Source organism: Elephas maximus, chromosome 1 (assembly GCF_024166365.1).
Source record: "Elephas maximus indicus isolate mEleMax1 chromosome 1, mEleMax1 primary haplotype, whole genome shotgun sequence".
Classification (NCBI taxonomy): Eukaryota; Metazoa; Chordata; class Mammalia; order Proboscidea; family Elephantidae; genus Elephas; species Elephas maximus.
The window spans coordinates 33,801,781-33,825,202 of NC_064819.1; the positions used below are offsets into that span (position 1 = coordinate 33,801,781).

Here is a 23,422-nt window from a genome sequence, read left to right on the forward strand (position 1 = left end):
AAATAATGGTTATTTTCATGCACTATCCAGCTTTTCCCTGTTTCTCTCCCCTTCTCCCTGTTCCATTCTGATTTTTCTCCCTACAAAATGTACATAGGTCTGTTCTTCCTTGTACCCAAGTCAGGCCTGGCTTTGAAATGCATTTCAATCTCCCAACACAGACTGCTTTCATTGCATTTAAAGTCCCACTAAGGCCCAGCTTTAAAAGCTACTGATTCTTTTTTTCTTTAGCCTTCCTCACAAAGGAAGGGTATTTTGTAAATTACTAGCTCGTTCAGATCAACAAAAGGTACTTTCATAGAAAGCCCCATTTGATTTTGCTCAAATTTGATTACAAGGATGGAGAAAAGGAAAGGAAGTCAAAAAGAAAAACCCCAGATGGCTTTTTCATTCATCTCAGTGAATGAGCTTTATCTCTGCCTTTTGAAACTGTAGCAGTAGAAAAGCATTTCTGCTGGTTTAAAAAACTTGACAAAAATTATTGGTTTGCCATTTCTCATGTAACAGCCATTGGGAACTGGATGAAAAGACTTTTTCATGGGATCGCCTGCTTGGATCAAAATAATGGAGATTAGGTATTTCATTATAAATTACAGTGGGAGATAGAACAGGCTGTCATATTAATAGCAACCTGCTTCTGGCCTTCGATGGTAGCTATTCCCCGAGACAAAGGACCAAGGGGGCTGTCTATTGAACTTGTACTTTAGGCCTGATCAATTTTCTATCATCAAGGCAAAAGGTGAGATGACTAACAAAGGAATTCACACATGAGTGACCTCATAAGCCTACAGATAAAACAGCTTAAAGAAGCAAAATACATCCTGAAATTATGGGTGATAAACTATATAAAGAAGACGACACAGCACAAGAGTGAGGGAGGAAAGAGCCATGGGCTGTAATTCTCCCCTCCCTTCTTGGCCAAATGGACACATTAAAAGCTACTTGTTTTCAGCTGCAGATAATTGCAATGTTTGGTTTGCAGTGGTCTGCTTTCAATCCTTCAGCCTACTTTTTTTTCCCTCAGCACAGCTCCAGTCATTTCACTCGCTATTAACAACGGCATTGTATGGAAGACAAAGCTTCTACCAAGAGCCACACTTAAAAAAATAAAATAAAAAGAATTGCAAGCAACACAGGCTTTGAGATATCACAGAGTAGAGCATGCATTTGTTATTTCTCCAGGTTACCAGTCTCATACATTTATTCTTGGAATCCAAATAAACCATTGAAGTGTAAGCTGTGCCTATGGCTAAAGAACACAGAAACTTAACCACCTCTAGCCACGATGAAGCAGGATTCAATGAAGACTCTTTCAGAAAACACAGTAAAATACTAAACCAAAAAGTCAGTGAGGCATGAGTGATTAATTTTCATCCAATCACAAGGCATGATTCAGATTTCCAATTGGAGTTGTCCAAATCACTGCAGGAAATGCCAAATTTTTCTTCCCTGTGGTATTTCCACTGAATTTTCTTACACTTCTCTAAAAATAATTGGGATTCCTGCCTACTAGTCTCAGCCTTCCTTGAATTCAGGATCATACAAAGAAATTATGTTCCAGAGATCAAACCCTGTTTACAAAAAGTTACTATTACCTGCAAGCACAGATACAGTATAACGCTTTAAGCACATTACACAACACCAACGCAGAGTAAAAATACATGTGAGAAGGATGTATTTTTACTATGCTATTTTTTCAAAGCCAAAGAGTAGTACATAATTATTAATGTAAAAGGACTTCCAACAGCCTAAAAGCTTGAGAAATTACCAAAAATATCACCCATGACAGCAGCTGTCAAAATAATTTTCATTTTGAAAGGCACCATCAACAGGTGTAATGACCCCCAAACCTTGGGCACAGCATTCTCAATACACACTCATGTTAGCAATTTCACACATATAGTTCTGATGACATTGGAAGGCCATTTATGTGTGGATCAATAAAGCAAGAACATTGTATTATCTGAGGCATATACACAAACGACTCCACTTCTCCATCTATGTATTTTTAAACCACACTTTCTTTACTTAGAAGGAAGACCTACATCTTTCTGCTATCTTGACCATTCAGGGAGATCCTCAATTCAAGATTAATAAAGAAGAATTAAATAACACCGGCGGGGGTCAGTGGGCAGACAGGCACATACCAGTACTGGTATAAATGAGTGTCAGTATGAACTTTCTGGAGGGTGTCTGAACAACTCGCTTGAGTCTGAAGCCTTTATAACTGTTGACCCAGTTACTCTTCTTCTGAGAATCTTCCCAGTAGAAGCTATCAGAAATACAGATAAATATTTTTTTTAAATGATGCTTACTGTACACTGGGGCAGACAGTAATAGGTAGTTGTTAGGATTACAAGTTCTGGAGCCAGACTGAGCTCAGGTTCCAACCTGACCACTAACCACACTTGTAACTTTGGTTATTAACCTCTTTGCCTCAGTTTTTGCATCTGTAAGATGGGGGTCTCAAAAGTGTGTTGTGTGAATTAAATAAGTTAACATATACAAAGCATTTAGAGCAGTGTCCAGTATATAGGAAGTACTGAAAAGTATTAGATATTATTATTATGTTTCCAACCTAGAAAATGATTAACTAAATTGTAGTAAATAAATACAGTAGAATGTAATGTTCCCATTAAATATCATGTTTTCAAATAATTCTTGATGATAGAAAAAGTCTCGTAAGTGAAAAAATCAGGACACAAAACAATATATTATGTGATCTCAAATATGTAAACACATATGTATTTAAAAGTGGCAGATGGTAGTTCTACTTTTAGGTAATGTAATTTCAAGTGAGCTTAATTTTCTAATATATTTTTCTATGAAATTTTTTTATATTTAGAAAAAATCTCTTATTTTAACGAGTTCATTTATGGAGAAGGAGGAGAACTAGTAGAAGCACTATGTAGCACACAGTGTTTATTAAACAGAGGCAGGGCAGACTGAGAGGTAAGTCAGAACCTAGGCCACACTTCACGTAGTTGCTCAGCACCAAGACTGGAATGGAGATGTATTTCCACAAGTGGAAAATGAGCTAAATTTTAACATCTAGATTTAACATTTTATGTGAAGAAGACAATGATGAGGCTAAACTGTCTGTTAAACTCCTAAAAAGGTTTCCCCAGGGAAAAATTTAAACAGGTAAAATCCAAACATAATGGATCCACAAAAATTCTGACCCTAAGGAGTTGTCAGAGTTGGGTTACCAAAGCCATCTCTGGCTAAAGGGAAATCCAGCAAAATGACTGAGGGATGAACTTGGGAATGTATCTCCTAGCAACGTAGAACGGCTGTATGTAACACAAACAGCTTCACTCCAGTCAGGGGAAAAGGATGAAATCACTAAATCATAAGAAGTTTTAATACCAGGGCCCACATAGTGACCTAACCAATTGCAGGGGTGTCTACATAGAGAGACTGCAGTTGCAGCCAAGGAAAGGACTGTAGGAAAACGTGTAGAAAAGGAGAATAAAGGCCAAGAAGGAAGCACTTGTCCCTTTCCCTCTTCCTACCCACAGGGGAGCTAGAACTTGAGAGCAGATGAAGTGACCAGCAGACCTCGCCCCTAACCCTGCTGGTCTCTCTCCCAAACTGAAACTGTGGGGAGGACAGGCTAAGAGGAGGGGAAATGAGCTTCCAGTGTTTAACTGAGCCATACTAATTTTTAATAATAGTAACCCTGGTGGTGCAGTGGTTAGGTTAGGAGCTCTGCTGCTAACCAAAAGGTCAGCAGTTCGAATCCACCAGCTGTTCCTTAGAAACCCTATGGGGCAGTTTTACTATGAGTTGGAATCGACTGGATGGCAATGGGTTATCGGTTAATTTTTAATACCTAAAACTGACTGGAAAGTTATAGAACCTCCCAGATGGACAGCAAAGTGACAGAGCACAGGTGAAAGTGAAGAAATGAGAACTGAATTCAGATTTCTCAGTGAAAGAGTTACAAATGCATTATCTTTGTGGAAAGAAAAAATGCCAAAGCTAAGTGCTAGATTTCTCAAGAAACTTCAGTTGATAAACAGCAAAGTTCAAGAATATGAAAATATTGCTTCCTAACTCTTCAATTCCTTTATTTGATTATCATCCAATGTAATGCGGAAGGAAGGAAGGAAGGAAGGAAAGAAGGGAGGGACAAAGGAAGGAAAGAAGGAAGGAAGAACAGAAGGAAGGAACAAAGGAACGAAGGAAAGACAGAAGGAAGGATGAAAGGAGGGAACAAAGGAAGGACAGAAGGATGGGACAAAGGAAGGAATGAAGGAAGGAAGAATGGAAGGAATGAAGGAACAAAGGGAAAAAGGAAGGAACAAAGAATGGAAGGAAGGATGAAAGGAAGAACGGAAGGAAGGAAGGGAGGACAGAAGGAAGGATGGAAGGAAGGAGGGGACAAAGGGAGGGAGGGAGGGAGGGAGGGAGGGAGGGAGGGAGGGAGGAAGGAAGGAAGGAAGGAAGGAAGGAAGGAAGGAAGGAAGGAAGGAAGGAAGGAAGGAAGGAAGGAAGGAAGGAAGGAAGGAAGGAAGGAAGGAAGGAAGGAAGGAAGGAAGGAAGGAAGGAAGGAAGGAAGGAAGGAAGGAAGGAAAAGGGCTGCTATGTACAGTATTGCAGTTTGTACAGAGGAGGCAAATACAGGTAAAATCCAACTCAAGTTATGCTGTCCAAGTGATATGCCCTGGGCTGGGCTTCAGTAGCTGGGAGGAAGTGGTGCCTTTTTGTAATTCATCTGCCCAGAGGTGGCATCTTTTTTTTAATTTGCAGAATGTGCTAGCAGGTCTTGGAAGTGAGGCTGATATGTGGACAGATTGAGAATGATCATTTAGACTGAAAGAAAGAGGTTGATTACATGTCCTTTGTAAATGGACTGGCCACCAATTCCCTGGAGAAACCTTCTTCCTAGGAATTTAACAGGCACTTCAGCTTCATCACTTTTTTTCTATACGCACTCTTCCCTGCGATCAAAAACAACTTAGCATTATAACAGCGCACACACACACACACACACACACACACACCTTACTGAGGTGCATTCTAGGTGAAATACGATTGAGTAATGAGAAGATATGGGCTTCTCACTACTCAAGATAAAGCGACTCAAGGTCTAAAACAATTGCTATTCACTTTTTTTTTTTTTTTGAGTTTTCCACGCGAGCAAAGCTTTATTGAAGAGACTTGCAAGCGGAGATGAGGAGGGCCTAGAGCAACGCATACCCCCGTCTCACAGGACAAAAGACTGGCCTGGGTTTTTAAAAGTTCTTGGGGGGGAAAAGATTCATGTTTATTCATAGACACAGACAGGGATATGTTAACTAAGGTGCTTGCACAGCAGCTTTCCAAGATGGCTCCTGTCCCAGAGGCTTCTGGGATTCATAGCAGGACTTATTATGGGGTGTCGTGCCTGCGCAGTCTCTTGCTCCCTGGCTTCGATTCCCCAGCTGGGGCTGTAGCCCCTCACTGCCCCTGGTGGAAGGTCACCCAGCAGTCACAGGTAGATGTTCTGTGCACGTCCATGGGCCTGGTCTTCTCCAACTGCTTCTGGAAGGCAACTTTAAAGAAGTTTGCAGGCTATTTTTAGATACCCTGCCCCATTGTTCTGGGGAATGGCTTTGTTTCTGTGCTCTGGCCCCTTTCTTGTTACTTTGTTTGCAGATTTGGGGGCCCCTCTGTTCCCTGTATTAGTAAGTCTCTAGGTTCCACCCTCAACCCCCTATTACCTCCCTGATAGTATAGTCTATTTCTCTTTTACTTACTTCTCCTCTAACCATACCAGTCTCTTCGCTCTTTCTCAAACAGGCACCCTCCGATCTCAGGGCCTTTGCTCCCTATCTTACTCCCCCATGAGAGACTTCAAACCCATAAATCTTTATGTGAATGTGGATGGAGGCCCCTACTTCTGTAACTTCTTCATGCTGGACTGGGGCGTTGGTCTTGCCTAACTGAGTAGAAGTCTCTTGCTACCTGATTTAAGTTACTATCGGGATCCCTTCCTGGGGAATCAGTTGGTAGTCTTGCACGACTGGGAGCTTGGCCTGAAATTGTAATTTGGCAGATACGAACTTTACCAAAAGTTCAGCAAACACCTTGTCTGCACACATAAGATCTGTCTTTCTCTATGAATGCCTTTTATTCTCTGCCCATTGGCAACCGGCATAGCCAGAGGCCTTTCCTTTTTCATTTCTAGGCTCACTCTCAGGCACGTGTAGACAATAGTCTTAGGAGGGCATCTCTGCCATACTGAGTGCCATCATGAAAGGCTTTTACTATTTTCTATCCTGTCTCATCAGCTATTCACTTTTTATAGCTGCAGGGAATTCCATTCTTATGACCACCCTCCTGTGGATTGTATTTAAAATTTACATTTCCAAAACTGACCTCCCACCCAAACTCTAATGTCATATTTCAGGTGAGCTGCAGGGCATTTCTTTTAGGCTATGACACTGAATCCTCAAAAACCAACATGTCAAAAAACCTATTTGCCCTATCCCACAAAAATCAAACCAACAAACAGCTTTCTCCTAACTTCACAGATTCTGTTAATGTGTTATTCTAAGCATTCTGACTCAAAACTTTGATGACATATTTGAATCCCTCATTTCCGTTGTGCCTCACAGCCAGTCAATAAAGGTCCATCCCCCCCACCCCACCGCAGATGTTTCATATCCAGACCTTGCTGCACTCTGCCAAGGCCACATATAGGTCTTCACCATGCTGAAAATGCAACCGTTTCTGTAGGTTCTTTAATTGACGCTCTTCTCTCTCCAGCCTCATTTGGGAACAGCAGCAATTCTCGCCCTTGATTTATTCACTGTCTACTCTCTCCCTGGAAGAAAGACCTGGCAATCTACTTTTGAAAAATCAGCCAGTGAAAACCCTAGGGATCACAACTCTGTGATCTCACTGTGCATGGGGTCACCATGAATTGGGGGCTGACTTGTTGGCAGTTAACAACATCCACTCCCTAATTCATCCTTCCTGAAACTCTTCATCCTTGGCTTCTGACCACCTCCCGATTCTTTAATCTCTCCAATTCCACGCTCCCAGCCCCACAACGTTCACTTTCAAGGACGGACTCTCCCCATCTCCGTAACACTCTTGCTTCAATCCTCTTCTCTGCACACTCTGGCCACCTCTCCCTCTCAAAGGTCTTCCCCTGATCTGTATGTGAATGACTCTCAAATCCACCTCCCTAGAACCTATCTTCCTCCTTAAGGTTCCAAAGCAAGTCCAAGTTCAGTATATGAAAATGAACCTTATTGTATTCCACAACCCCTTCCTTTCTGTCTTAGTTAAAGGCAGCATTTAGTTTCTCAGTCATCAAACCTCAGGCCCATGCTTGCTGATCCTTCTATCTCAACCTCTGTACCTAATTATTCACCAAGACTTAGAAATTACATCTTCTAAATATCTCCCCTTCTTTTCAATCCAACTTCCGCTGCTTTAATTTGGGTCCAAAGCAGCTTTGACTCGAACAACTACAACCTCAGAACGGGATTCCCTCTCCAGTCCGCAAAATTCTTCTTCCACTTGGTTGTCACAATTACATTTCTAAAGAGAAATCTAGCAATGCTATTGCTGATTAACACCCTTCAATGGTTCCCCATGGCACCAAACCCAAACCAAAGCCACTGCCATCGAGTCAATGCCAACTCATAGCGACCCTACAGGACGGAGTAGAACTGCCCCATGGGATTTCCCAGGCTGAAATCTTTATGGAAGCAGACTGCCATGACTTTCTCCCATGGAGCTGCTGGTGAGTTCAAACTGCCAATCTTTCAGTTAGCAGCTGACTGCTTTTATTTAACAAGAAGAATAAAAAAGAATAGACGATATTAGAATACATTGTCTGTACTAGGGCAAGTATTTTTACTCCTACTACATATGTGTGCATGTGCATTGGTCAGGATGTAAAATGCACATTTTACTGTGGATAACAACCAAAAAAAAACTTGAAAGCCGTTGCCCCACAAGTTCAGAGGTTTCATGAGGAGGGCTTCAGAGCTTTGCCATGGTGTTCATACCTCTATTATACAAGCAACTGGATTCTACCAAAGCAATTATTTGCATTTCTGTTTCCTCCACCAGACCATGAGTTCCTTTGTGTCAGGGACTATAACTTCTCCATCTTTGAAAATCCAACTCCCAGCAAAATCAGCATATGCTGAATGAATGAATAAATGACATTAATGAAATATACTCCATCTTGTTCAGAAAAAGGCCAATTATTTGTGGTGTTCAGGCAAAGGCAACAGACGCAGAGTCAAACCTTTGGGTGGTGATTCAGTGTCCACGGAACAAGGTAAGGCTGTGGGCTTCCAAGCTAGACTGACTTCAATTTTGAATCCCTATTTTTTCACTTATTACTTGTGTTACTTTGGGCAACTTACCCAACCTCACAGGTTCTCAAGTTTCTCCTCTGCAATATGGGGATATTACGTTTAACTTTTGGAGTGGTAGACAGGTGAGATAATGTATAAAGCACTTAACACATTTGCCTGGAACACAGTAAGTACTCTGCAATATCTGTATTGATTAAGGATTAAATGTGATAATATCTACTACACATCTGCCATGTTGTAAGCACCAAGTGACAGCCATTATGATCATAGCTGGGCAATTTATTGGGATTTTTAATATGACAGAACAACCTACTGATAAATTTAATTTTTTATTTTAACTTGAAAGTAGAAATGAGACCCCTCTGCCCTTCACAGAAGAGTAGCTTGCTTTATATTTTTTCTCTACAGCACTTAACACTTTTAATCAGTATATACAGCTTACTGTATATCACACTTATTATTTAGCATCAGTCTCCTCCACCAGAATGTAAGATCCATGAAAGCACAAATTTTTGTCTATTTTGGTTATTGTTCTATCCTAAGCCCCAAGAACAGTAGGTGGCAGAGCGTAGCTACATTTGGTGAATAAGTAAATTCTTGGCCAAGCTTTTTTGTCCTTCAAATTTGAACTTGCCTTGGCTGGAGGGGAAGTTAAGGGGATTTTCTGGTTTAAAAGAGAAGAGCCAGGTGGAGTTAACCATCCCCAAGCAAACCCTAAACAGGCCTTTGTTTTCAAAATCCTAGACCAATAGATACTACATATATGTTCATGTCTGTCTGTATGTCCGCATTGCACACGCAGACAGGCTGTGCCTCAGACTTCCAGGCAGCCATTGACTGCTAGGAATGAGGTACGTACACTCTGACATCAACCACTGTGGCCCAGCCAATCATTTTGAGAGAGCTAGAAGACCATGGCTGGAAAGGCCATACAAAAGTAATTCACTGTACCACACTACACTAGATTGTTTCAGATGAGGAAAGCACAAAGGCTGTGAAGTTCCATGGTTGTGGAAGAAAAGCGGCCTCATTCCCATAAGGACAGATTCCCTCAAACTGAGAGTAGACATGGAAGCTTCAAGTTCTAAGAATGTCAGTCAGGTCGTGAACTCAATGCACCTGAGGGGTCAGGAGTTCAGATGGTGAAAGCCCCTAACTCTGAGCACCATGGCAAAGACCCCCGTGGCTTATCACAGCACCAAGTAGACAGTCCTTTACAGAGCCACTCACCTTCAATGGCCCATGGAGGCCTAGTCAAGCAGAAAGGACCACAATGACTGCCAGGGACTTGAGGACAAGGGCTTGCCTCATTTTCCTATACGTGTAACCCAGAGTTCTCCTATGGTCGAAAGTGGTTGGAGGAGCCCTGAAAAATTGCAAGTATCAAACTCTGGGCTAAAACTGGAAGTAGGAGCTTGGACAATTCACACACAATGTTTTACTTCCAAAACAAAATTGACATTTCTATCAAAATACTACTTGTATATAGTTAAGCAAGCCAAACAATACTGTAAGTCTAGTTAAGTAAAACGGCAGCTCTCTGTGTCACCCTTCCCCAGCCCCCATCCTGCTCACAAGATGCAATCACTTAGAACTGCTTTAGCAGTTCTGTTCTTCATTGCTATGCTGTTAAACACTTAAGCCGCCATCTTGATTTTCAGTTCCAGCCATTATCTATTGATTTCCCACTATGAAATGTGGTTTCAGCTCTCTTATACCACCAACTCCATGGCATGCATTTTTCCTTCTCCAGTAGAATTATGTTAAAATGTTTGATTTAAATCAATGATTGAGAATTATATTATTATGACTGAAACCATGTGATTAACTATCTTTTCTTATACAACTTTTTCCTTTCACTTAGATAGTAACTGTCTTTTTTTTTGTGTGTGTGTGGTTTCTATGCATTTTTTTTAATGCAACTCTTCCAGATTTATCCATAAGTTTCCAAAAACATTGCAAAACTCTTTTTAATCTGGTCATACTAATCAGGTATTCCTTTTATCAATTCCATTTTCCCCCAACCATCTTCCTCCTTCAATCTCAACTGGTTCCTCTTGAGCCCAGACATCTGGGGATAGTCCTTCACCATCATCATGAGATTTCTATTTGCTTCTCTCTCTTGTTTTTCCTGGACCGCACATCTTTGTCTTCTTTTATCACCACCTTTTTTTTTTTTTTTTTGATGAAACACATCTTCCATGATAATACTAAAAAAAGGAGTCTCATGAGAGGTAAAATGTCTGAAAAATGTCTTTACTCTATCCTTATACCCAGCCTGGTATATAGTATTTTGAAATAGAAATCACTTTCGCTCAGAATTTAAAGGCATTGTCTCATTGCTTTCTAGCTTCTAGCATTGCTATTGAGAAGTTTGCTGTTATTCTAATTCTCAGGGGTTTTTTTGTTTTGTTTTTTACCTTACCTGTTTTTCCCCTCACCGTAGAAATTTAGGAATCTTCTTTTTATCCCTGCAGTTTTAAAATCATCTGACTTACATCAATGTATGTTGGTTTTTTTTTTTTTTTTCTGCCATTTTTTTTGCCAGATATCAGTCCCTTTCATTCTGGAAACTTGTCCTTCAGTTTTGGAAACTTTTCTCTCTTTCATTCTTTGACACTTTGTTCCCTGTCTTTTTCTTTGCTCGTTCTTTTTTCTCTTTTTTTCCTTCCTTTCTTTCTTTTCTTCTTGTCTTTCCTAACACTCCCTCCCTCTCTTCCTTCCTTTTTCTTTCTTTTCCCTTAATTCCTATCAATGGAAGTTGGCCTTGCAGGGCTGTTCCTCAAAATTTCTATCTTTTTTTTCCTGTTTTCCCTTTTTGTGATAGTGTTTCCTCAACCTGGCTTTCCAACCCTTTCTAGTATTTTTTTCTCTTTGCTATCATGCCGATTTCAAGAATGTTCTTTAACTCTTAATGTTCACTTCTTTTTAAATTGTAATAGACTTTATTATTTGTAACAGTTTTAGGTTTACAGAAAAACCATGTAGAAAGTACAGAGCTCCTGTATCCCCCTCACCTCTGTACATTATTTCATCTGTTACTGTCTTGCATTCCTGTGATATACTTTTTACAATTGATGAACCAATATTGATGTGTTATTATTAATTAAAGTCCACAGTTTACATTAGGACTGGCTCTTTGTGTTGTATAAGCCTACAGGCTTTGACAAATGTGTAATATCATGTGTCACCATTACAGTATCACACAGAAGAGCTGCACTGCCTTAACACCTGTGCTTGTAAATGTGATCCTGTTTGAAAATAGAGCCTTTGAAGATATTATTAGTTAGGTTAACATGAAGTCATACTGGAAAAGAGTGGGTCCTTACAGAAGACTGATGTCCTTATAAAAGAGGAGACACACAGAGACAGGGAGGCAGAGGAATGGTGCCATGTGATGCTGCAGCTGCACACCGAGGATCTCCTGGAGCCACCAGAAGCTGGGAGGGAGGCATGGAACAGGTTCTCCCTCAAAGCTTCAGAAGTAATCAACATGATGACACACTGATCTGAGACTCCCAATCTCCAGAACGGTGAGATGATAAATTCCTGTTGTTTAAAGCCACCTAGTTTGTGTTATTACATTACAGCTGTCCTAGTAAAGGAAACCCTGGTGGTGTAGTGGTTAAGTGCTACAACTGCTAACCAAAAGGCTGGCAGTTCGAATCCACCAGGTGCTCCTTAGGAACTCTATGGAGCAGTTCTACTCTATTGTATAGGGTTGCTATGAGTTGGAATAGACTTGATAGCAATGGGTTTTTGGTCTGAGTAAACTAATACATTTGGTCCACCTTATCTCTACCCTCAGCTGTGCTGGTATCCCTAAGAACAGAACCTCTCCAGAGAATAAACTTCCTTTTATCAGACCTGGGAAAGGGCAGTGGCCTTTCTGTAAAGATTGGATTGGACTGTATCTGTTATATAAGAATGGTAATAATGATAACAACCAGCCTTTGTTCTACTGTAATTAGACTCTTCTCCATTCATTCAGCATTCCTTCTGCTCACAGTTGCCAGCTTAAGTCAATTGTTTTTATCTTGTCTTCTTCAACCACTGCTCAAGAACTTATTGCCTCATATGGTAGATTGTTTGGAAAATGGTAGCAAGTATAACCCTCCCTATCCATGCCTCTTTGCAATATGGCTTTGCAGGTCCTCTCATTAAAAGGTGGATTGTATTTCACAACTCCTTGACACAGGACTGGCCTTTTGACTTATTCTGGCCAATAAAATGTAGCAAAAGTGATCTTGTGCCTGTCTCAAAACTAGACCTCAAGAGATCTTGCACACTTCCTCTCACTCTTTTGTGAACAAGCCCAGGCTAGGCTGCTAAAGGATGAGAGACCACATGAACTCAGCCCAGCTATACTGGTCAAAAATCCTTCACATGTGAGAGCCCAGTCAGGATCGGCAATGCTGACCAGCAGCTGACCACAACAGAGCCCAGCTGAGACCAAAAAGACTGCCCAACTAATCCAAGACTAAATAACTGACCTGAAGAATTGTAAATTAATTAAATGACTATTGTTTTAGGCCACCAAGATTTGTGAGTGGTTTGATATGTAGCATTAATTGTGGCAATGAAAAACTCATTGTCAAGTAAAAAAAATCTGAACTCTTCAGCTTGGAATATGATTCCTGCACCTTCCCCTGTTCCTCACCACCCCTTATTGGTTGGATCCTCCCTGATATGTCCAATTTTGTCTCTCCTCTCTGTCCTATGTAACCATTGGCTCCAATCACGCTGGTCACCATTAAAACATTCTATTTACATTACATAGCATGTTTTTAATTCATTTGGTATTTCCTCTTATCTCCTGAGTCATAATTCACATTTGAAATATAACCCTAAGAGTTATCTCCTCCAAGAAACACTTCCTCTTTGAAACTTCAAATTGTGCTCACTGTTTAATCTGAAGGTGTTACCTCTAGAAGACTATCATAAGAAAGTAAACAATAATTATACCAAATGAGGTTATGAAGATATTCACAGTAATAATGAACAAATCAGTATTAGAAAAAATGCAACCAGAATGTTCCTTAGAAGCAGGGATAGTGATACTTCAGCTCGATTACTTTGGACATGTCATCGGGAAAGATCAATCTCTAGAAAAAAACATCAAGCTTGTTAAACTAGAGAGCCACTGAAAACAAGGGAAACCCTCAGTGAAATGGATTGACACAATAGCCGTAACAATGGATTCAAATATCCTAATGATCATGAAGTCAGTAGAGGTCCCAGCAATGTTTTGTTCTGTTATATATGAGGTTACCATGAGTTGGAGATGACTCAGCAACAATAACATCAAAGAGAAGTTTTCAGAGGACTATAAAAACACACAAAGTATGAATCTAGGAAAACTGGAAGTCATTAAAAATGAAGTGGAATGCCTAAAGATCAACTAGGCATTAGTGAACTGAAATGGACTGGTATTTGGCCATTTTGAATCAGACCATCATATGGTCTACTATGCCAAGAACGACAAATTGAAGAGGAATGGCATCGTATTCACCATCAAAAAGAACATTTCAAAATCTATCCTGAAGTATAACATTGTCAGTGATAGGATAATATCCATAGGCCTACAAGGAAGACCAGTTAATACGATTATTATTCAAATTTACCCACCCACCACTAATGCCAAAGATGAACAAATTGACAATTTTTACCAACTTCTACAGTCTGAAATTGATCAAACATGCAATCAAAATGCATTGATAATTATCGGTGATTGGAATGCAAAAGTTAGAAACAAAGAAGAAAGATCTGTAGTTGAAAAATATGGCCTTGGTGGTTGAAATGACACCGGAGATCACATGATAGAATCTTGCAAGGCCAACGGCTTCTTCATTGCAAATATCTTTTTTCAACAACATAAATGGAGACTATACACGTGGACCTCACAGGATGGAATACACAGGAATCAAATCAACTACACCTGTAGGAAGAGATGATGGAAAAACTCAATATCATCAGCCAGAACAAATCCAGGGGCTGACTGTGGAATAGACCATCAATTACCCATATGCAAGTTCAATCTGAAGCTGAAGAAAATTAAAACAAGTCCACAAGAACCAAAATAGAGCCTTGAGTATATCCCACCTGAATTTGGAGACCACTTCAAGAATAGATTTGATGCATTGAACACTAATGACCAAAGACCAGACAAGTTGTATAGTGGCTGCAACAAGGCAGTGTTTCATTCTGTTGTACATAGGGTCACTGAGTCAGAATCAACTCAGTGGCACCTAACAACAACAATACAAACACACAAATACAGACACAAACTTAGGTATAGACGAAGATATTGATCTAGATACACACATGGATGTACACACTCTCTTTTGGAAAAGGATAATGATTTGTGCTACATAGCTCCATAGATCAAACTAAAACTGATGGGTAAAAGTTACAGAGAGAAATGTTATTTCTCCATGAGGGAAAAGACCTGGTGATCTACTCCCATGAAAATCACAGCCTAGGAAACCCTGTGGGCAGTTCTACTGTCACATAGGGTCACTATGAGTTGGAATCCACTTGACAGCACACAGCAGCACAACATATAAAAATAAGTGTCTAACATTAATGTTGTCCTGAATGAACTGGCACCGATGATATTGAGTCAGAGGCTGAACTAGCAGTTGGGCTGAAGGGTATAAAGGGAACACAAGTATTGTTTCAGAGTTTTTCTCTAGATGTCTTTCAGGAGCGTGAAGAGTCTGAGACTTTACCCTTCTCCAAGATAACAAGTTAGCCTGCCACAGTTCCATGTATGCCGGCAGAAGACAAAGGAGTCTTTCTCAGAGACAAAGGATTTTACTACTCACGGCCATAATAGTAGCCAGAATATTAGCATTTTCTTGTACTGGTTCCCAGAGCCCCATTCTAGCAGAGCAACACGAGAATGATGGGGTGTCTTCTGCACACATGGTGAGTGTGTTACAGAAGAACACTGAGCTTAGGGAAACTGAATCTTTTACAATCGGCAAAAGGATGCATGCCCTATAATCTAGAAGGGACATTATCTTTATTACACTGGACAGTAAGCAAACCTCTCTTTGCTGTGGAGGGAGACTCTATCTCTATCTTCCAAGGCTGTGTGTCAAACAAACATCTTTGAAAAGGTAGTCCAGAACAAGGCAATTCGTGTTTATACTTGCAAGATATGCAGAACTGAGAGAGACCCAGGGGTGACCGTTTTCCAGCCGTGTCTTTTAAGGCTGTTACTGTTGTTGTTGTTAGGTGCCATCAAGTTGATTCTGACTCATAGGAACCCAATGTGACAGAGCAGAACTGACCCACAGGGTTTCCTAGGCTTTAATCTTTAGGAAAGCAGATCACCAGGTCTTTCTCCTGCAGAGCCGCTGGGTGAGTGCGAACCCCCAACCTTTCAGCTAGCAGCCAAGCACTTAACCATAGTGTTACCAAAGCTACCTTCTCCTAAAAATCTATATTTTGTTTGTAATGCAAAACTTCCTGATCACTGGTAAAAATAATCCCTCAGAAAAGACTGCATCTCTACTTTTTTGTTGTTGGATTACGAGAGTGTCTGGGATGTGAGGGTAACTTGTAGCATATTTAGACAGTAATAAGCCCTGCTAAGATACCTGTCTTTAAAGGGCGGATATTACTGGCTCTGCCTTTGGGTTCAGAAGTTTTACAGAAATTGTCACTTGAAGGTAGGATCGCCTGGTTCAATTACCTAACCATTGAAAACCAAGAAGAACTTCATAGAGACGCCATGAAAAATAATTATATGCGGTTAACTGCGGTGTTATTTTTGTCATAGATATAAAACCCGAGATTATGGAATTAATTTCTAAATAAGCCTTAGTAGTAAGGATGTAGCTAAAAAAAGAAAACAACAACAAAAACCTCAACCACATTGACATAGTCAAGGAACCATATTAACCTTAACCATATTAACATTGTTCAGTATTACAGTGTTGTTATTGCTGTTGTTAGGTGCCACTGAGTTGGTTCCCACTCATAGTGACACTAAGTACGTCAGAATAAAACACTGCCCGGTCCTACACCATCCTCACAAATGTTGCTAGGCCTGAGGCCATTGTTTCAGCCACTGTCTCATTGGGGGTCTTCCTCTTTCTCGATGATACTCTACTATGCATGATGTCCTTCTCCAGGGCCTGGTCCCTCCTGATAACATGTCCAAAACATGTGAGACAAAGTCTCACCGTCCTTGCTTCTAAGGAATACTCTGTACAGTAGTGCAGAGAATTACCCATTCTTTTAAAGCAGCTGCTCAAAGTCCACTTTCCACACACAAAGTCCTCATTAAACGTATTGTCTGTTAGCAGTCTGCTGCATACTAAATGTGCATACTGCAGCTCTACGTGTCTGCCCCGAGGGCTGAACCCTGTGCCTCGCTGACAAACTTTAACTTCAGTGTGAAATGCTGTCACACAGAAACCAGTGACATCAAGGCGAGTAGAACTGCCCCATAGGGTTTCCGAGGAGCACCTGGTGGATTCAAACTGCCAACCTTTTGCTTAGCAGCCAAACTTTTAACAACTACGCCGTCAGGGTTGTTGGATCAACCCAGGCAAAAGCAATCTTAGAAGACATGATTAAATTGGGTAAAAAGAGCTCGGATGATTTAAAATTTACCTATCTGTATGTTTAAAAAAAAAATGTTTAAGTGGTACATATAAATAAGCGATCCATAAAATAGCCTACTAAAGACAAGAAGCACAAGACAGTCGGCACACTCACAGATGCTTTGCAGTTCTGGCCATACTTCAGTTCTTTACCAAACTTACTTAATGTTGTATGCCTTGGACACATTTAAATATTGACTGGGATGTTACAAAAACTGAACGCTTCATTATTGGCACTTCATTAGTACCAAATTGGAGTAAGTTGAGTACAGAAATAATATTTGTATTATCTATTTTAAAAACGGATCTTGCCAAGCAAATAATGTAAGTAATATTGAAATGGACGTGCTCACTATACCAGAGAACAAAAATTTCAACAATTATGGAGACATTAAATTACAAATACTTGCTGTGCTAATTAAAGCTGTCTTGTCAACCATTAAAGAGGGTCTTATGGGATTTCTACTTGGCAGTATTTTCTTAGTCTATTTAGAGGTGCTCTATGAACTTCAGGGTAATAAAACTGATTTCCTTGAAAACGTTACGTAACTCAAACTGTTCAAGTCAATTTTGCAACCAGTCCGAATTGGCAAATTTTAATGTACAAGTGAAAATTTAAAACAGTTTATTTACATTAATAACTTGGCTGGTAACTAAAAGGTCAGCAGTTCAAATCCACCAGCTGCTCTACCCTGTCCTATAGGCCGCTAAGAGTTGGAATCGACTCAATGGCAACTTGGTTTGATTTTTTTAATTTTTATTAACGGCAAGGAGGTCTCTGAGGGGTACAAATGATTCGCACTTGACTATTAACCTAAAGACTGGCAGTTTGAACTCACCTCGTGGCACCTTGGAAGAAAGGCCTGGTAATTTGCTTCCATAAAGATTTCAGCCAAAAAAAAAACCTCTACGGAGCACTTCTACTCTGTAACATACGGGGTCGCCATGAGTCGGAATCGAATCCACAGCAATGGGTGATTAATGGCATGGAGTCTCTGGGTGGTGGAAATGGCTAAAGTTCTCGGCTGCTAACAGAAAGGTTAGAAATTCGAGTCCACCCAGAGGTGTCTCAGAAGACAAGCCTGGGGATCTACTTCCAAAAAATCAGCCATTGAAAACCCTGTGGAGCACCATTCTACTCTGACACACATGGAACAGCCATGAGTTGAAGTCAATTCAACAGCAATTGGTCCTGGATTAATGGCACTAATCAAGGCTCGTTAATCAAGGCAGAGTTATTTAATCAATGAAATAACTTTGATATTAAGGCAAAATTAAATTAATTTGGAAACACAGGTAACTTGGTATTATGTCTATATATACTTTCCTCATGCCTGGCTCCTTCTTATCTCACCAATTTCTCCTGACTTGATTTTATTTTCAGCGAGCAAAGTTACAACTCCTTCTTTGCTTTTGTAATATATAACTGCAGAATGCAGGTTGCACACACAACTTACTTCTTAAAATTGTGACCTGCCCTCAAACTATAAATGCACTCACACCATAAACAAATGGAATTTTAATGCCATTCTTAGACCTAAGAGGTTCTAGGAACTTGAAGAGGCTACTCCTAAAGGCTTCAAATTCTTAGCAATGTTTTTTTAAACAGTTTGTTGAGGTATATTTTATACACCATAAAATTTTAAGGTGACAATTCAATAATTTTTTTATTAACTTTTATTGAGCTTCAAGTGAACGTTTACAAATCAAGTCAGTCTGTCACATATAAGTTTATATACATCTTACTCCTTACTCCCACTTGCTCTGCCCCTGATGAGTCAGCCCTTCCAGTCTCTCCTTTCATGACAATTTTGCCAGCTTCCAACTCTCTCTATCCTCCCACTGCCCCTCCAGACAGGAGATGCCAACACAGTCTCAAGTGTCCACCTGATATAATTAGCTCACTCTTCTTCAGCATCTCTCTCCTACCCAGTGTCCAGTCCCTTTCATGTCTGATGAGTTGTCTTCAGGAATGGTTCCTGTCCTGTGCCAACAGAAGGTTTGGGGACCATGCCCGCCGGGATTCCTCTAGTCACAGTCAGACCATTAAGTATGGTATTTTTATGAGAATTTGGGGTCTGCATCCCACTGATCTCCTGCTCCCTCAGGGGTTCTCTGTTGTGCTCCCTGTCAGGGCAGTCATCGATTGTGGCCGGGCACCAACTAGTTCTTCTGGTCTCAGGATAATGTAGGTCTCTGGTTCATGTGGCCCTTTCTGTCTCTTGGGCTCATAGTTATCGTGTGACCTTGGTGTTCTTCATTCTCCTTTGCTCCAGGTGGGTTGAGACCAATTGATGCATCTTAGATGGCCACTTGTTAGCATTTAAGAACCGAGATGCCACATTTCAAAGTGGGATGCAGAATGTTTTCATAACAGAATTATTTTGCCAATTGACTTAGAAGTCCCCTTAGAGCATGGTTCCCAAACCCCCGCCCTTACTCCGCTGACCTTTGAAGCATTCATTTTATCCCGGAAACTTCTTTGCTTTTGGTCCAGTCCAATTGGGCTGACCTTCCATGTATTGAGTGTTGTCCTTCCCTTCACCTAAAGCAGTTCTTATCTACTAATTAATCAGTAAAAAACCCACTCCCTCCCTCCCTCCCCGCCTCGTAACCACAAAAGTATGTGTTCTTCTCAGTTTATACTATTTCTCAACATCTTATAATAGTGGTCTTATACAATATTTGTACTTTTGCCTCTGACTCATTTCGCTCAGCATAATGCCTTCCAGTTTCCTCCATGTTATGAAATGTTTCACAGATTCGTCACTGTTCTTTATCGATGCGTAGTATTCCATTGTGTGAATATACCACAATTTATTTACCCATTCATCCATTGATGGACACCTTGGTTGCTTCCAGCTTTTTGCTATTGTAAACAGTGCTGCAATAAACATGGGTGTGCATATATCTGTTTGTGTGAAGGCTCTTGTTTCTCTAGGGTATATTCCGAGGTGTGGGATTTCTGGGTTGTATGGTAGTTCTATTTCTAACTGTTTAAGATAACGCCAGATAGATTTCCAAAGTGGTTGTACCATTTTACATTCCCACCAGCAGTGTATAAGAGTTCCAATCTCTCTGCAGCCTCTCCAACATTTATTATTTTGTGTTTTTTGGATTAATGCCAGCCTTGTTGGAGTGAGATGGAATCTCATCGTAGTTTTAAGTTGCATTTCTCTAATGGCTAATGATCGAGAACATTTTCTCATGTGTCTGTTAGCTGCCTGAATATCTTCTTTAGTGAAGTGTGTGTTCATTTCCTTTGCCCGCTTCTTGATTGGGTTGTTTGTCTTTTTGTGGTTGAGTTTTGACAGAATCATATAGATTTTAGAGATTAGGTGCTGGTTGGAGATGTCATAGCTGAAAATTCTTTCCCAGTCTGTAGGTGGTCTTTTTACTCTTTTGGTGAAGTCTTTAGATGAGCATAGGTTTTTGATTTTTAGGAGCTCCTAGTTATCGGGTTTCTCTTCGTCATTTTTGGTAATGTTTTGTATTCTGTTTATGCCTTGTATTAGGGATCCTAGGATTGTCCCTATTTTTTCTTTCATGATCTTTATCATTTTAGTCTTTATGTTTAGGTCTTTGATCCACTTCGAGTTAGTTTTTGTGTTTTCATTTTTCCACATACTTTTTTGTGCTGGCTGAGACGTTTTTCTTAGTAAATTGCGAGATCCTCATTTTCGTAGTGTTTGACTTTATGTTTGTTGAGTTGTTACATTTTTCTTGGCTTTTATCTTGAGTTATGGAGTTGTTATACTTCTTTGTAGTTACCTTAATATTTACCCCTATTTTTCTAAGTAAAAACCTAACTTGTATTGTTCTATATCGCCTTGTATCACTCTCCATATGGCAGTTCTATGCCACCTGTATTTAGTCCCTCTTTTTGATTATTGTGATCTTTTACATTTTGACTTCAGTGATTCCCTGTTTTGAGCATTTTTTTTTTTAATTAATCTTAATTTGTTTTTGGATTTTCCTACTTGAGTTGATATCAGGATATTCTGTTTTGTGACCTCATGTTGTGCTGGTATCCGGTATTATCAGTTTTCTGACCAAACAATATCATTTAGTATTTCTTGTAGCTTTGGTTTGGTTTTTGCAAATTCTCTAAACTTGTGTTTATCTGTAAATATCTTAATTTCACCTTCATATTTCAGAGAGAGTTTTGCTGGGTATATGATCCTTGGCTGGCAGTTTTTCTCCTTCAGTGCTCTGTATATGTCGTCCCATTCCCTTCTTGCCTGCATGGTTTCTGCTGAGTAGTCTGAACTTATTCTTATTGATTCTCCCTTGAAGGAGACCTTTCTTTTATCCCTGGCTGCTTTTAAAATTTTCTCTTTATCTTTGGTTTTGGCAAGTTTGATGATAATATGTCTTGGTGTTTTTCTTTTTGGATCAATCTTAAATGCCTTTCGATGAGCATCTTGGATAGATATCCTTTCATCTTTCATGATGTCAGGGAAGTTTTCTGTCAGCAGATCTTCAACTATTTTCTCTGTGTTTTCTGTCCTCCCTCCCTGTTCTGGGACTCCAATCACACGCAGGTTATCCTTCTTGATAGAGTCCCACATGATTCTTAGGGTTTCTTCATTTTTTAAAATTCTTTTATCTGTTTTTTTTTTCAGCTAGGTTGGTGTTAATTCCCTGGTCCTCCAGATTTCCCAGTCTGCATTCTAATTGCTCGAGTCTGCTCCTCTGACTTCCTATTGCGTTGTCTAATTCTGTAATTTTATTGTTAATCTTTTGGATTTCTACATGCTGTCTCTCTATGGATTCTTGCAACTTATCAATTTTTCCACTATGTTCTTGAATAATCTTTTTGAGTTCTTCAACTGTTTCATCAGTGTGTTCCTTGGCTTTTTCTGCAGTTTGCCTTATTTCGTTTCTGATGTCTTGAAGCATTCTGTAAATTAGTTTTTTATATTCTGTATCTGATTATTCCAGGATTGTATCTTCATTTGGGAAAGATTTTGATTCTTTTGTTTGGGGGGTTGTAGAAGCTGTCATGGTCTGCTTCTTTATGTGGTTTGATATCGACTGCTGTCTCCGAGCCATCACTGGGAAACTTGTTTTTCCAGAAATTCCGCTGACTGGGATGCTGGCTCCAGGCTCCGAAAACAGTCGCTGCTTCCCCGTATTTGTTCGTTTTCCGTCTCTAAATCTGTGTTTCTTGTTCAGGGTTCGTAGATTGTTATGTATGTGATCGATTCACTTGTTTTTCCGAGTCTTTGTTGCAAGAGGGATCTGGGGTAGCGTCTACCTAGTCCGCCATCTTGGCCCTGCCTCTGTGTATGGCTTTTTGTATGAGAGACTGACTTGATTTGTAAACTTTCACCTTCTGTCCTGGACCCTCTGCTGGGAGGTTTCGGGAGACCTCCTCAATAATTTTTATCAAATTTATAGAATTATACAATCATCACCACAAACATCTCCAGCATCCCCAAAAGATCCCTCAGGCTCTTCTTCAGTAAATCCTCACTCCCACCCTCAGCCTCAGACAAACACTAAACTGCTTTCTGTTCCTGTGAACACTGCTGTTGAGATGATTCTGACTCATAGTGACCCTATAGGACAGTGTAGAGCTGCCCTATAGGGTTTCCAAGGAGCAGCTGGTGGATTCAAACTGCTGACCTTCTGATTAGCAGCCAAGATCTTAATCACTGCGCAACCAGGGCTATGTTTCTATAGATGTGCCTTTTCTGAAAAGTTTGTATAAATGTAATCATACACTATGTGGTCTTTTGTGTCCGGCTTCTTCCACTTAAAATAATGCTTTTGAGATTCATCTATGTTGTAGTAGATATCAGAAGTCTACCTCTTTTTATTGCTGAATAGTATTTCATTGTGTGACTACACCACATTATGTTTATACATTCACAGTTGATGGGCATTTTTGATTGTTCCAGTGTTGGCTGTTATACATAATGCTGCTATGAACATCTACATACAAGTCCTTGCGTGGACATGTTTCCATGTCTCTAGGGGAGAAAAGCAAAGAGGTCACCTTAAAGCTAAGGTGCGCCTGATCTAAGCCATGATGTTTTCAATCGTCTTATATAAGCTGGGCAATGAACAAGGAAGACTGAAGAATTGAAGCCTTTGAATTACGGTGTTGGTGAAGAATATTGAATATACTATGGACTGCCAAAAGAACAAACAAATCTGTCTTGGAAGAAGTACAACCAGAACGTTCCTTAGAAGCAAGGATGGAGAGACCACGTCTCACATATTTTGGACATGTTATCAGGAAGGATCAATCCCTGGAGGAGGACATCATGCTTGGTAAAGAAGAGGATTAGCAAAAAAGAGGAAGACTCTCAAAGAGATGGATTGACACAGTGGCTGCAACAATGGGCTTAAATATAACAACGATTGTGAGGATGGCACAGGACTGGACAGTGTTTCCTTCTGTTGTACATAGGGTTGCTATGAGTCGGAACTGACTCGATGGCACCTAACAACAACAACATGGGA

The 23,422-nt window shown here is 40.2% G+C and overlaps 1 long non-coding RNA gene across 2 annotated transcripts in view; it reads right to left on the reverse strand.

Moving 5' to 3' along the window:
- The window catches only part of LOC126074976 (uncharacterized), a 282,348-nt gene that overhangs the window by 55,653 nt on the left and 203,273 nt on the right, over nt 1-23,422 (reverse strand). The gene's annotated exons all lie outside the window — the stretch shown is intronic.